Source organism: Delphinapterus leucas, chromosome 11, assembly GCF_059928025.1.
Source record: "Delphinapterus leucas isolate spDelLeu-1000000601 "Yukka" chromosome 11, BTC_Dleu_Yukka2, whole genome shotgun sequence".
Lineage (NCBI taxonomy): Eukaryota > Metazoa > Chordata > Mammalia > Artiodactyla > Monodontidae > Delphinapterus > Delphinapterus leucas.
Genome location: NC_143139.1, coordinates 81,782,077 through 81,798,774, shown reverse-complemented (window position 1 = coordinate 81,798,774; position 16,698 = coordinate 81,782,077). Strand labels below are relative to the sequence as shown.

The following is a 16,698-nucleotide window of genomic DNA, read 5'->3' as shown; positions in this document are numbered from 1 at the left end:
ATATTGATGAAAAAATTACCATAACTTCCATCTCAATGTGAAAAGCAAAAATTTCTATATTAAAAAACTATTTCCTATTTGGGACTTCCCTGGTGGCGCAGTGGTTAAGAATCCACCTGCCAATGCAGGGGACATGGGTTCAAGTCCTGGTCCGGGAAGATCCCACATGCTGCGGAGCAACTAAGCCCATGCACCACAACTACTGAAGCCCATGCGCCTAGAGCCCGTGCTCCACAACAAGAGAAGCCACTGCAATGAGAAGCCCATGCACCGCAATGAAGAGCAGCCCCCCCTCGCCGCAACTAGAGAAAGCCCGCGTGCAGCAATGAAGACCCAACACAGCCAAAAAAAAAAAAAAAAAAAACACTATTTCCCATCTCCTAGAAAGCAACATATGAAAATATCACCTTTCTAACCTGCAACGAACACCATTAAACAAGAGTCTTATGTAAAAAATATCTCCTCTGGAGTTTGTTCATTAAATAGTTTCTCTGACATAGAAAGGAATTTATATGGGACTTGTGTTGTCCAGAACAGGAGAAGAGGAGCTTGACCAAATTCACTAGATGATAAACTATGCAAAAGACTGGATTATGTCTTATTTTTCTTTATTTTGCCCACAGTCAATGGGCAAATAAATGTGTATTGCTCAGAGAATCATGGAAAGTCAGATCCAAGAGGAGACTTAGAAAAGAGCACTGGTTCTGGGGTCAGCCTGAATTCAAATTCCAAACTGCACCACGTATTCATTGTATGATCTGGGCCTCAGTTCCTCATCTGCAAAATGGGGTAATAATAATAGCTACAGCATAGGGTTGTTGAGGGTGTCGAACAAGTTAATAGGTATAAAGCCTTTAGAACAGTTCTCAATAGATGTTAACCCCTATTATTTATTATAAGCAGTTTTCCGGGATTCTCTTAGGAATGCCAACCAAGTAGTAATCCCTTTCATAAGGGTTAATGATGTTCATAATATTGAACAGCCAATACTGCACATGCACCCCTAAACAGGGACCCCAGGTGTGCCAGGCTTAACCCTTTAGCCGCTGGGTTGTGGGGAAGTCCCGGGGAAACAAGGTGCCAGGCAATGGGGGTCTTGGGGCAGTGCCTGTTTATTATAACAAGAATGGAGGATTTCAGGACTTTAATACTGGGACCAGTGTGTCCTGGCTGAACATCAGTTCTGCTTCCCACCTTCCCACCCTAGACATCCAAACCACTGAACTTTCTAATCACTCCACAGAGCACCAGTCCTTTTCAGCCCAAACACATTTTAGTTTCTAATTCCCTACTGAGAGAGGTGAAAGCAAACATAATGGGATAATCAGAATATATATAACAACTGATATTAGGAGAGACATGTAAATCCTCTATTTATGAACACTTCTTAATAAGAGATTTTAAATATCTGTTTAATAGAACATGTATAGGGTGGTAAGTGCCAAGGGATTTTAAAATAACATCAACCAAACAATCCAAAATAAATAAATTAATAGTAACAAAGAGAAATGCTGAATGGATTTTTATTAGCTGCCTACCGAGAATAAATTTCATGCGAGAAGAATACAATCATTAGGGAGGAAAATATTTGCCTCCACTGCAGAAAAGCAGACTAAGAAATAAAAGGCAAACAAAACCCAGAGAAGATTTAAAAACCAGTGGCAGCAAAGTCCTAAAGGGAAAAGATCATGTTAATGAAAGAAATCACCAATCCTCCATTCACTGACTTGAACTGAGTTTTCTCCATTTGGTCAAACAATCTAAAGCCCAAAGAGTGAACACTGGATCACAGAGAATTTAGTCTTTCATGTCAGGATAGATCTTCCTCTCTCATGGGGCACTTTTGTAGGTTCCTCAGAGAACATCCATCTGAATGTCCGTGACACAGGCAGTGCATCTCCTCTGCTGGCTGCTTGTGATTCTCTCAGCCCCCGGGAGCCTGGTAGTTCACCCTTCTCATTTTCAACAATATACCCCTAAGGTAGGTGCGTGCTGGGGGTTGCGAAACCCGTGTCTGACCACCTCATCTGTAAGTTCTGTGAGGAGTGTAACATCTTATTTTGGAATGAGATATTTTCTACCCATTTTGCTTTTGGCCTTTTGGGGCATCTGCCAAAAAAAAAAAAATTGAAGAAAGAATCAGAAAGAATTTCATTTTTTTTTAAAAAATAAGACTTTTCTTAGAGCAGTTTTAGGGTCACAGCAAAATTGAGGGGAAGGTATTAGAGATTTCCCATATACCCGGCCCTGACTCACGCACCCACCACGTGATCAACATCCCTCACAAAGTGGTATAGTTGTTACAACTGATGAACCTACATTGACACATCATAATCACTCAAAATCCATAGTTTACATTAGGGTCCACTCTTGGCACTGTACATTCTGAGTTTGGACAAATATGTAACGACAAGTATCCATCATTATAGTATCATACAGAGTATTTTCGCTGCCCTAAAAATCCTCTGTGCTCTGTCTATTCATGCCTCCCCAATCCAACCCCTGGCAACCACTGATCTTTGTATTGTCTCCATAGTTTTGCCTTTTCTAGAATATTTTATAGTTGGACTCATACAGTATGTAACCTTTTCAGGTTGGCTTCTTTCACTTAGTAATATGCATTTAAATCTCCTCCATGTCTTTTGATAGCTCCTTTATTTTTAGTGCTGAATAATATTCCATTGTCTAGATATACTAAAGTTTATTTATCCATTCACCCACTGAAGGACATCTTGATTGCTTCCAAGTTGTGGCAATTATGAATAAAGCTGCTATAAACATCCATGTGCAGGTTTTTGTGTGGACATAAGTTTTCAACTACTTTGGAACTGAAACACCAAAGAGCAAAATTGCTGGATTGTACGGGAAGAGGATGTTCAGTTTTGTAGGAAACCGCCGAATTGTCTGTCAAAGTGGCTGTGCAATTTTGCACTCCCCGGAGCAATGAATGAGAGTTCCTGATGCTCCACACGCTTGCCAGCATTTTGTGTTGTCAGTGTTCTGGATTCTGTCCATTCTTATAGTTATGTAGTAGTATCTCATTTTGTTTTAATTAACATTTCCCTGATGACATATGATATGGAGCATCTTTTCATATGCGTATTTGTATCTGTTTATCTTCTTTGGTGAGGGTTTGTTAAGGTCTTTGGCCCATTCTTTAATTGGGTTGTTTGTTTTCTTACTGTTGAATCTTAAGTGTTCTTTGTAAATTTTGGATAACAGCCCTTTATCAATGTGTCTTTTGCAGGTATTCTCTCCCCATTTGTGGTTTCTCTTCCCATTCTCTTGACATTGTCTTTCACAGAGCAGAAGTTTTTAAATTTTAATGAAGTCCAGCTTATCAGTTATTTCCTTCACCAATCATACCTTCGGTGTTATGTCTAAAAAGCCACCAGCATACCCAATGTTATCTAGGTTTTCTCTTATGTCACATTCTAGAAGGTTTATAGTTTTGCATTTTACGTTTAGCTATGTGATCCAGTTTGAGTTAATTTTTGTGAAGGGTGTAAAGTCTGTGTCTAGATTTTTTTTTTTTTTTTGCATATGGATATCCAGTTGTTCCGGCACCATTTGTTTAAGGGACTTTCTTTGCTCTATTATACTGCCTTTGCTCTTTTGTAAAAACTCAGTTCGCTGTATTTATGTGGGCCTATTTCTGGGCTCTCTGTTCTGTTACATTGATATCTTTATCTATTCTTTCACCAGTATCACACTGTCTTGACTATTATAGCTTTACAGTAAGTCTTGAAATAGGTTGCGTCAGTTCTCCAACTTTGTTCTTCTCCTTTAATATTGTATTAACTCTTCTGGGTCTTTTGTCTCTTCAAATAAACTTTAGAATTAGTTTGTCAATATCCACAAAATAACTTTCTGGGATTGGGATTGCATTGAAGCTATAGATCAAATCGGGGAAAACTGACATATTGACAATATTGAGTCTTGCTATCTATCAGCATGGACTATCTCTCCATTTATTTATTTCTTCTTTGGTTTTGTTCGTCAGAGTCTTATACTTTTCCTCATACCGTTCTTATACATATTTTGTTAAATTTATACCTAAGTGATTTACTTTGGGGCGTGCTGATGTAAATGGTATTATGTTTCTAATTTCAAATTTTACTTGTTCATTGATGATATATAGGAAAGCAACTGATTTTTGTATGCTAACCTTATACCTTGCAACCTTGCTATAATCACTTATTAATTCCAGGAGTGCTTTGTTGTTGTTGTTCTTGTTGATTCTTTTGAATCTTCTACATAGATGATCATGTCATCTGTGAACAAAGAGAGTTTTATTTCTTCCTTCACAATCTGTATACATTTTGTTTCCTTTTCTTCTCTTACTGCATTAGCTAAAACTTTCAGTATGTTGCTGAAAAGGAATGGTGAGAGGGAACATCCTTTCCTTGTATCTGATTTTAATGTAAAAGCTTTGAATTTCTCACCATTTAGTGTGACATTAGCTCTAAGCTTTTTGTATATATTCTTTATTAAGTTTATTAAGAAGTTCCCCTGTATTCACAGTTTACTGAGAGTTTTGATTGAATAGGTGACAGATTTTATCAAATGCTTTTTCTGCATCTCTTGATAAGATCATGTGATTTTTTTTTCTGGAAAATCCCAAAATACTTGGAAATGAAACATACACTTCTAAATAACTCTTGGATCAAAGACAAATAACAAGAGGCATTAGAAAATATTTTGAACTGAATAAAAATGAAAAAAATCGTATCAAAATTTGTAGGGTACAGCTAAATCAGCATGTAAAGGGAAACTTACAGCTTTACCTGCTTATATTAGAAAATAAGAAAGGTCTCAAATCAATAACCTAAGTTTCCACTTTAAGATACTACAAAAGAAGAATAAATTACACTCAAAGCAAGTAGACGGGAGGAAATAATAAAGATAACAATTGAAACCAAAGAAATAGAAACCATAAAAGCAGTAAAGAAAGTCAATAAAGCCAAAAGCTGTTTCTTTGAAAAGATTAATGCAGTTGAAATCATCTAGCTAAACTGATCAAGAAAAAATGGGAGAAGAAACAAATTACCAACATTAGGAACGAAAGGAGGGACATTACTATAGATCTTACAGATATTAAAAGGATTATAAGGGAATATTATGATGACTTCATGCCAGTAAATTTGACAACTGAAATAAATTATACAAATTCGTTTAGAAATACAAAATCAAAACTGAACGAAAATTAATTCTATGTCTATATACCAGCAACTATTTCCATTTACAATAGCATAAAAACACTTAAGAATACATTTAATGAAAGTTATACAAAATCTGTATTCTTAAAACTAGAAAACATTGCTGAAAGAAAGTAAAGGGGATCTAAATAAGTAGTAGGATATATTATTCTGTGGATTGGAAGGCTCAGTTGTTGACATATCAATTTTCCCCTAATTGAACTGTAGTTTCATTGTAGTCTGTGTGAAAATCCCAGCAGGGATTTTTTTTTTTTTAAGAAATTAAAAAGCTATTTCTAAAATTTTTATAGAACTACTACTAGAAGAACCAAATCAATTTTGAAAGAGAAAAACCATCTTGGAAGATTTACACTACCTGATTCAAGACTTATTCTAAAGCTACAGAATCAAGACAGTGTGGTATTGGCATAAGCATAGACATATAGATCAATGGGACAGAATAGAGCATCCAGAAATAGGCCCACACTTATATGGTCAACTGACCTTCAACAAAGATGCCAAGGTAATTCAATGAGGAAAGGATGGTCTTGTCAACAAATTATGCTGGAATGGTTGGGCACCCATATATATAAAAAAAAAAAAAGAAGAAGAAGAAAGGAAGGAAGGAAGGAAAGGAAGAAGAGAGAAAATAGAAAGAAAGAACCCTGACCTTTATTTCACACCAAATACAAATTTTAATTTGACATTAACATTTCCAGTAAAAAGTATAGGAGATAATCTTTGTGATCTCAAGTTAAGTAAAAATTTCTAAAATGAAACAAAAATCATGAACCATTTAAAATATTGATAAATTAGACTTCATCAAAATTATAAAATTTGCTATTCAAGAGACACCATTAAGAAAAGGAGGCAAGCCCAAGAATGAAAGAAAATATTCACAATCCTTATATCTGAGGGAAGACTTGTATCTAGAATATAGAAAGAATTCTCACAACTCAATGAGACAAACAATTCCTCCTGCCAAAAAAAAAAGTACAGAGGAGGTGGCAAAATATTTGAACAGACATTTCCCAAAAGAAGGCTGCAAATAGTCAATAAGTGTACGAGTAGACACTCATTTTCTTGGTACTTCTTCCTTGATGCCTAAAATATTCAGCACTGGAATCAGTTCAGTGGACTACGACATTGTCTCTTTAGTTCCCCTATTCATTTCAAGCACTTATTTAGGGAATAGTTGTTGAGTACCTACTTACATGCTCATTAAGCTATCACAAAACTAGTATGTTCTAAAGATGGGTAGAGAGATATAAAAGAACTACCATAACATGGTTGTAGCAGGTAGAACTCTTTCATTGGAAAATGCATCAGTTGGCTTTTGCTGCATAACAAACCACCCCAAATCTTAGTAATTTAAAATAGCAATCATTTATTTGGCTCATGATTCTTCTGGGAAGTTTTTCAGGTCTGGAAAAAGTTTGGCTGATTTCTGTTGGGTTTTTTCATGTGTCTAAGATGAGTTAGTGGATTGGCTGGGGCTGGCTAATCTAAGATGGCTCAGCTGAGACAACTCTTCTCTGCTCTGTTATTCAGCAAGGAGGTGACCTGCACTTATTCACATGGAAGCAGTGATGAGGAACAGAGCGCCAAGAGAAGACAAGCTCTGCTACACACATGGGTTATTGTATTTCTTTTTTTTTGGAGTATAATTGCTTTACAATGTTGTGTTAATTTCTGCTGTACAACAAAGTGAATCAGTTATATGTATACGTATATCCCCTCCCTCTTGGGCCTCCTTCCCACCCGCCCCCCATCCCACCCATCTAGGTCATCACAGAGCACGGAGCTGAGCTCTCTGTGCCATACCACAGTTCCCACTAGCTATCTATTTTACACATGGTAGTGCACACATGGTTTTCAAACCTCTTCTATGTCATGATTGTGGGCATCTTTTTTCCAAAGCAAATCACATGACTAGGCCCAGAGTCAGGGTGGGAGGGTCCTCAAAGGTGTACAGCAAGTGGGTAGGAATACATGGAGGAGAATTTGTGGCCATTTTTGCAATCTACCACTACAAGTAACACAATTCAAATCAACCTGAGCTAAGCAGAAGAGGCAATTATTGGTTCAAGTTACTGAAAATTCCAGACAACCAACCATGGCTGAATCCAGGGATTCAAATGCTATTAGCAGAACTCAATCTCATTTTCATCACTTCTTGGCATTCCTTCTTTTTTGACTTCATTCCTGGAAGGTTCTCACTTTGGTCACAAGATGACCTTTTGTAGGTACAGACTTTCATCTTATCCTTTCAACAACCCTAATAGAGAAAAAGTGGGTTTTCTCCCCCTTTCCAGTGGAAAGGATTGAGTCTTCCTTGACCAACGAAAGTAGCACATGCCTCTCTGAACCTATCTTAGTGGCCAGTAAGATGGAATAAATTGATTCTTTAGGACTTGTTCACATACCCACCCTTATCAGTAGGACAGGAATACTTCCTCCTCGATCACATAAATTGAGATGAGAAGGGGTGAATTCCCTAAGAAGGGGGACTGGATGCTCAACTGCCAAAACAATGGGTGCCTTAGCTGTCAAAACATCCTAATGAAGAAGATGTTATGTTATAACATGACTGGCAAGATACTACTGGTGCTGCTGTTGTTAACCTACTCTCTCTGATTACTAATCATAATGAATTTGCTCTGTGCCAAGCACTGGCACTTCACGAACTTTACATTATGGTGCTCCGGACCAAGAAAGGCAAAATGTGGATCCAAAGTACGCTTCATCCTGGACTCTGAGAGAGGTGGAACTACTGCGTTGTTTCCCTGGAAAAGCATGAGTGGATTCTGTATGTGAGAAAGAGCACATTGAAAATTTGGTGATAAGGAAAGTAGAGTGAGGTAGATATTAATGCTGCTTACCAACATTTCCAGTTCTCCTTCCATTCTGGGTACGTAGAAGCATCGCATTTTCCCAGCTTGTTGAAGTTAGGCATTTCCATAAAACTGTTTATTAGTAAAAATCAAACAAACAAAAAACTGTGAGCAGGAATTATATGTGCCACTTCTAGGCTGAAGTATTTAGTTGCCATGGTGATCATACAAGAACATGTTAATATGCAGGTGCCATAAAATTGAGGCAACATGAAATGCTGAGCCCTGAAGAGTCACCCGGACACAGAGCAAACTTTGCTTGAGTGAGTGAGAAATAAACTTGTGTTATGGGGGCTACTGAAAGTTTTGGAGTTATTTGTTACAGTAGTAGAATCAAACCTAATTGGGCCTAAACACAGTAAATAATACTATGAGACAATTTTATAGGTGAAGAAAATGAGGCAGAGAAAGTTTACACCAACCGCCTAGAGTCCCATATCCAGTGAGGGGCGGCCCAAGATTCAAATCCAGGTCTGTCTGATTCCAAAGTCCACGCACTGAATCTCCTTGCCCCTAACCTACAAGGAAGGAAGGGATGGAGGGAGGAAGATAGAATAGCAAAGCAAGAAATAAGGGCATTATTTTAAAGCAGCTCTGTCTCCTCAACCTATTCTCGAGTACATATACACAAACTATGAAAATATAAAAAGGGGGCTTTTTAGCTGCATGAGTTTGCAGTTTACTTGTGTGACCTGGACATCCATTCTGACAGAACTCATTAGTGCAAGGATAAGAAAGCCCAAATTCTAGTTCTGATTCTCTGTCTCTGTGTCCTGTTACATCACAGTTTCTCTGGTTATAATATGTATTTACATAGATTTTCAAACTAATAAGGTACCAGGCCTACTCACAATGTGATAAATGATCAAATATTTCTTCTTGCTGCCCATTATCAAACTGGCCTGAAAACTGACTGCTCTCACCAAATGCATCAGTTGAAGTCGGAATATGATTTTATTTGTCCATATTTAGGGAGGTGCTAGTTTGTTCCAGGCACACACCAGCCCTGCACATCTCTTTGTATATATACATCCTATCTTGGACACCACACATGTGGTCATCAGGGGTGAAACAAATAAATGCATATAAATGTGTCATAAATAATTGAGGTTTTCTTTTTTACTTTTCTATGGTTTTCAAGTTTTCCATAAAAAACATAATTTGAAAATATCACTAAATTTTTAAAGGGAAAATATGATGGCTAAATGATTTTAAGATATTAGAGCAAAGATATCAGGGAAGAGGAGCATTATATAAGTAACAGAAATATGCTACAAGTCAAATAGCTATATTTATTTACCCATGACAAACATATAATTGATGAACTTTCAGGTAGTATTTAAAATAAAAATGAAATGAAAACTACATACTTAGATTGTAATTTCTGAAAAAGGTAGTTACATACCATACAAATGCAAAAAAGCTCAGACAGATACTTGCCCAGCTTTCACAATTTTACCTAGTTCTGAAGATAATTTTTGCAGAATCAGGGTCCAAAAGTTCATGTTGCGGGCATCTTCCTGAGAAACTCTTGAGGCGTGGCCTATTTTATATTGCATGCTTCAGGACTCTAAGGTCTATTTATATTCTGCTTAAGCTCCTGATGTAGTTTGAATCTTTTTTAAAACGTAAAATTAAATTGTGAATTTGGGGACAACTAATTTCAGCAAATTACAACTGAACTCTCAAACAGATTCCAGGATGTACTTTTCCCTACATATAACATGTTGTTTCAGAGAAATCAAGGCAATTTCGTAAGAATCTTTGCTACATTCTGTAATTTCAAGTAAAGCATATTACCATGACATTGTTAAAGAAAAAAATTTCTTCCTGACTAAGAAGATGACTTCTAAGTTTTACCACAAGTATTTCTCGGTATAGCGTAAGCTTACAGAGAAAGAACACTGTGGACGCCTCTTTGAAGCTGATTGTGATGTATTTTGATCTCCAATATATTCACTATAACATTTATTACTCCTCTCATTCTTCCCATGAAGAAAAAATTGGAACCAAGCCATCCCTAGGCTTGCCTCTGAGAGCAGACTGTGTTGGTTAACTTCCCAATGTACTTTCTCTACTTTCTCTGACTAATACAATCCTGATTGTGTCCAGGATGGCAAGGGGCCCAGCTAAATTCTGATTTCCCAGCTCCTCTGCGGCTAGCTGAGGGCTGCATGCACCGTGCTAGCCAATGAAACATACATACAGGGTTTGCTCATACTGACGGTCTGCTGGGGATCCCCCGGAACTTCTTACTCCCTGCTCCTTCCTCCTTCTTCTTGCCTTGATTGTGAGCATGATGATTGGAATTCCTGTAACCATTCTGGGACAATGAAAGAAAGGCCAAAATTATCTCAGCGAGATAATCCTAGACATTGTTGAACTGATAAACCAACACCAGCAACCATCTGTTTCCTGACTTCATTTTCTATGAGAAAAATAAACTCCAGTTTGTTTAACACTGAAGTCATGTATTTTACTACCTCCAGCTGAAAACGTTCCTGTTGGTTTACCCCTCCTCAGTCCAGTCTTTTTGTGTAATCGGGTGGATAACAAAGCTTTTCTCTAATCTTTAACAGAAATCAAGAATGGGGATTCCTAATACATTAATTAGAACAGCTGCTCTTGCACCTGTGCCACTAATGAGCCACCCCCAGAAGACTTTTTGCTGTCAACTACAAAATCAGCACTCAAATAAGCAATTATTTACATTATTCAAAAAACTGCCCTACTCCCAAACCTCACACCCCTACATCTGCCTGAAGTCATCCTCTGTTTGAGATGGGGTTGTGTGATTGATAGAAGATTGTCCTTAATTCTCCATGTTGCTGTTATGGCTCTAGTCTGAGCATTAAGGACAAATTGGCTGTGAAAGGAAATTACACAGGAGGGAGAACTCTAAGGGCAAGATTATTCCAGATGATTAAATGAAAGCTCAGTTGGTTACAAAGGTCTGAGCTCAAAGGAATAGAGGTATATTAAACATGAGATGCAATTTGTTTGGAAGGATGACCCAAGTAATTTAGGAAGATGAGAAATACTATCTCCCGTTCTCATAAAGTAAGAGTTAAAAAACTATTAAAAAAAAAACACTATAAACAATCTTCTGGTTAGAACTGAAGATGAACACACAGAATGAAACTAAGGACGAGTAATGATAATAATTCCAATGAATTTTTATGATGCAAAGTACCTTACAGTCACTTTTCTTACGTAACTCTCACAACCATACCATCCAGAAGTTACTCTTAGTATCTCCATTTTAGATGAGGAAACAAAGATTGGAGAGGTTTCGCATCTTGCCTGAGATTATGTAACTAGTGAGAAGCAAAGTAAGGACTCAAACCCAGGGCCGTCTGACGCCAAAGGCCATGCTCTCAGCACCGCTCCTTAACCGTTGTGCTGTACTGCCGTTGCCATGGATCAAAGGATGTCAGGCCTGACAGACCCTGAGTGGGCATCCAGCCCAGTGGCTCCCAATATTTTCGAGCATGGAGACCCCTTTTATCAATCACGTTTTCAAAATTTACTGGTTGAAAACATACTTAGTAACAAAAGTATCTGTAAATTCAATGACACTCATAAATGACTCTACATTATATTTATCATCTACATTCATTTGGAAGGTAGTAGTTCATATAAATGTGAGACCTAGGATTTATAGAGTCTAAAGACATTTCTTGCTGAACTTGGAATTTCTGGACCCTTTGAAATATTTTCCTGACCCTCCCACTCAAGTTGGAAGTTGTCAGTTCTGGTCCTCTGAGTAGCAGATGCCAAGACAGCATTAGATGTGCAAAAGATTTATTGAGGGAAATTTCTGTGAAGGTTAAATGGGATGTGGGCAAGACTAGGCAGGGAGAGCTTTCACATCACAAATGCAGGTCCTAGGAAGGATATCGGGAGGGAAGGATTGGATAGGAAGAGTCTCAGACTGCATTTAGTGCAGTCCTCGCCAGCTGATGGGGAGTCCCTGAGCCAAATCTGCCCATTAGAGGAAGCTCCCACTGGGCCAGCACCAGGACCCTTGCCATGCTCAGTCACTGGCTGGGTGCAGCCTGGTATAAACGTTGCCTCAGATTCACAGGAGCAGTAGCTGGGGGCTGTCAGTTAACCAAGTTCCCCACAGTAGCTTGTTTTAAAGGAGATGGGGCAGCACGTCTCCAAGGCAGCCAAAGGTTAGAAATCATGGATATGGTCCAATATCCTCATTATACAGATGAAGCAAATGAGGCCCAATTACATAAGTCACTTAATCAGGATGAGAACTTACTAGATCCAGCTCCCAGGTCAGCAGAGTGCTTGAATACTTTGACTCTGGGGTTAAATTCACCTGCAAAATGGGGGACTTGGGCAAGTGCTTTAATCTCTCTTAGCTTCATTGCCTTCCTAAAGAGATGCTGTTTAAGGGTACATACTTGTAACTAGCAGATAAATACGTCCTGCAGAACTAAAACACAATACAGTGAGTATAGACACCAAACTATATTATAAACATTAAACTTACTAAGAGACTAGATCTTCAATTGTTCCCACCACAAGAAGAAATGATAATTATGTGATGTGATAGAGGTCTTAGCTAATGCTACAATGGCAATAATATTGCAATATAAATGTATCAAGTCAATACTTCATATACTTTAAACTTATACAATGTTATATCTGGACAGCTACATGTAAAAGAACTAAATTAGAACACTTCCTAACACCATACACAAAAATAAATTCAAAATGGATTAAAGACCTAAATGTAAGGCCAGACACTATAAAACTCCTAGAGGAAAACACAGGCAGAACACTCTTTGACATAAATCACAGCGAGATCGTTTTTGACCCACCTCCTAGAGAAATAGAAATAAAAACAAAAATAAACAAATGGGACCTAATGAAACTTAAAAGCTTTTGCACAGCAAAGGAAACCATAAACAAGATGAAAAGACGACCCTCAGAATGGGAGAAAATATTTGCAAACGAAGCAACTGACAAAGGATTAACCTCCAAAATACACAAGCAGCTCATGCAGCTCAATACCAAAAAAACAAACAACCCAATGCAAAAATGGGCAGAAGACCTAAACAGACATTTCTCCAAAGAATATATACAGATTGCCAACAAACACATGAAAGGATGCTCAACATCACTAATCATTAAAGAAGTGCAAATCAAAACTACAATGAGGTATCACCTCACACAGGTCAGAATGTCCATCATCAAAAAATCTACAAACACTAAATGCTAGAGAGGGTGTGGAGAAAAGGGAACGCTCTTGCACTGTTGGTGGGAATGTGAATTGATACAGCCACCGTGGAGAACAGTATGGAGGTTCCTTAAAAAACTAAAGATAGAACTACCTTACAACACAGCAATCCCACTACTGGGCATATACCCTGAGAAAACCATAATTCAAAAATAGTCAGGGCTTCCCTGGTGGCACAGTGGTTAAGAATCCACCTACCAATGCAGGGGACACAGGTTCGATCCCTGGTCTGGGAAGATCCCACATGCCACGGAGCAACTAAGCCTGTGTGCCACAACTACTGAGCCTGCGCTCTAGAGCCCATGAGCCACAATTACTGAACCCGCATGCCACAACTACTGAAGCCTGCACACCTAGAGCCCGTGCTCCTCAACAAGAGAAGCCACCACAACGAGAAGCCTGCACACCTCAACAAAGAGTAGCCCCCGCTCACCGCAACTAGAAAAAGTCCACACGCAGCGACAAAGACCCAGCACAGCCAAAAATAAATTAATAAAATAAATAAATTTTAAAAAGTTTTTTAAAAAAGAGTCATGTACCACAACGCTCATTGCAGCACTATTTACAATAGTCAGGACACGGAAGCAACCTAAGTGTCCATCGACAGATGAATGGATAAAGAAGATGTGGCACATATATACAGTGGAATATTACTCAGCCATAAAAAGAAATGAAATTGAGTTATTTGTAGTGAGGTGGATGGACCTAGATTCTGTCATACAGAGTGAAGTAAGTCAGAAAGAGAAAAACAAATACCATATGCTAACACATATATATGGAATCTAAAGGAGAAAAAAAAAAAAGGTTCTGAAGAACCTAGGGGTAGGACAGGAATAAAGATGCAGACGTAGAGAATGGACTTGAGGACACGGGGAGGGTGAAGGGTAAGCTGGGACGAAGTGAGAGAGTGACATGGACATATACACACTACCAAACGTAAAATAGATAGCGAGTGGGAAGCAGCCGCATAGCACAGGGAGACCAGCTCGATGCTTTGTGACCACCTAGAGGGGTGGGATAGGGAGGGTGGGAGGGAGACGCAAGAGGGAGGAAATATGGGGATATATGTATACATATAGCTGATTCACTTTGTTATACAGCAGAAACTAACACACCATTGTAGAGCAATTATACTCCAGTAATGATGTTTAAAAAAAATGATAAAAGCAGCTACCTCATAAGACTATTGTGAGACTTAAAAGAGAAAAGACATATAAAAATGCTTGGCACAGTACCTGAGACATACTAACCAGTCAACAAACGGTAGCTATTATTTCCAGTCCAGTGTTTTTTGTACTAGATGTAGATAAACTAAAAATGCAGAGAACATCTTACTATGTCCTTATACTTTCTCTCCAATTTATCCTCTCATAGACACTCAATGAAAAGTAATACAGTCACTTGGGAATTATCCCTAAATTACCCCCGATGTTTGCAAAGATCCCCAAAGCTTAAGACTATCATCAGCATCCCAAATCTCTTAAGTCAAGTGGCCTCTGCGCCCAGAGGAGACAAAGAGCTTTAAGAAGACCTCCTCAACAGGTTTTTAGAGTTGAATCATTTAGTGCTTTGAATGTTAATTCAGTTAAGTTTTATTCAAGATAAAAATAAGCCTCTGATATTTAAAAGCCAATTCAATTCCTTCAGATGTTTACTAAATTGGAGGACAAGAAATCAATGCTACAAAGTCAGGGAGGAACGTGCACATTCTTGGAGAGTCACCGCTGCTCCTAAGAGCGCATCTCAGGCCTTTCGTGGAGCTTGGCAAAGGGAAGTGAGCCAAAGGCCGGTGGGGCTGCATGATCATGAGAAGTGAGAGTCTTATTCAAGACTGTGAGCTGTTGGTCTCAGGGAGGGCACATCTTTTTTCTCCCTGATTTGAAGACTACTCTCCACCCTATCTTAAAACAAACAAAACAAAAACAGTGTACTGGCACAACAATGGGAATATAGTTGACTCAAACTGTACATTTAAAAATGGTTAAGACGGTTAAAAAAAAATAAAAGCAATAGGGAATTCTGTGCAAGGGGTGGGGAAAAAAGGTATGTGAACTCTCTACTTTCGGCTCAATTTTTCTATCACTGCTCTAAAAAATAAAATTCATTAATTAAAAAAGAAAGAAAAAACACATATTATGCTAGGTGAAATAAGCCAGATACTAAAGGCCACATGTTTGATTCCATTTATACGAAATGCCCAGAATAGACAAATCTATAGAGACAGACAGTGGTGGTGTTTGGGGCGGGGGGCGGGGGGGGAAGTTATAGGAGGAGAAGATAAATAGGCAGAACACAGAGGATTTTTAGGGCAGTGAAAATACTCTGTATGATGTTATAGTGTTGGATATATGTTATTATACACTTGTCCAAACCCACAGAATATACAACACCAAGAGTAAACCCTAAGGTAGACTATGGACTTGGGATGATTATGATATATCAATATAGGTTCATCCTTTGTTAAAAAAAACTACTAATAATGAAAAATAATAATAAAGGGCCATTCTGGTAAGTGATGTTGATAATGGAGGAGGCTATGCATGTATGGGGGCAGGAAGCATATGGGAAATCTCTGTACCTTTTCCTCAATTTTGTTGTAAACCTAAAATGTCTCTAAAAATAATAAAGTATTTTAAACAAAAAAGTAGATAGTGGTTGCTGAGGGCTTGGGGGAGGAAGGAATGGGAAGTGACTGCTAATGGGTATGGGGTGTCTTTTTGGGGTGATGAAAATGTGCTGGAATTAGATAGTGGTGATATTTGCACAAGTCTCTGACTATACTAAAAACTACTGAATTGTATACTTTTAAAGGGCCTATTTTATATTATATGAATTATATTCCAATTAAAAAGAAACATGTACTGGGCTTCCCTGGTGGTGCAGTGGTTGAGAGTCCGCCTGCCGATGCAGGGGACACGGGTTCATGCCCCAGTCCGGGAAGATCCCACATGCCGCGGAGCGGCTGGGTCCGTGAGCCATGGCCGCTGAGCCTGCGCGTCCGGAGCCTATGCTCCGCAACGGGAGAGGCCACAACAGCGAGAGGCCCGCGTACCGCAAAAAAAAAAAAAAAAAAGAAAAGAAAAGAAACATGTACTGAGTATAATGAAGATCTCACCTCTTTTCCTTTCACCAGGAGACCACTGGATACAATACAGGAGAGTGGAGTACAGAAGGAAGAGAACCAGCAAAGGTTATTTGTCTCTCCTGCCTTAGGACCTTGCCCATCACCCTCTCATCAGAGACTGTACAGCAAGGCTGGCTGCTAAACCAGCTCTCAACAACTTTACCCTTTCATAGCCTCTGTGGTTGTATATGTTGAAAGAGGCATGTGGTCCTCTGCTGTAAATAG

General features: G+C 38.6%; 1 long non-coding RNA gene across 1 annotated transcript; it reads right to left on the bottom strand.

Annotated features, from left to right (window-relative positions):
• Positions 1-1,507: 1,507 nt before the first annotated feature.
• Positions 1,508-14,359, bottom strand: LOC149748062 (uncharacterized). The gene is made up of 2 exons (XR_016395032.1): positions 8,515-14,359; positions 1,508-8,164 (listed from the first exon to the last, which is right to left on the bottom strand). It is a non-coding gene; the product is annotated as an uncharacterized LOC149748062 (long non-coding RNA).
• Positions 14,360-16,698: the final 2,339 nt, after the last annotated feature.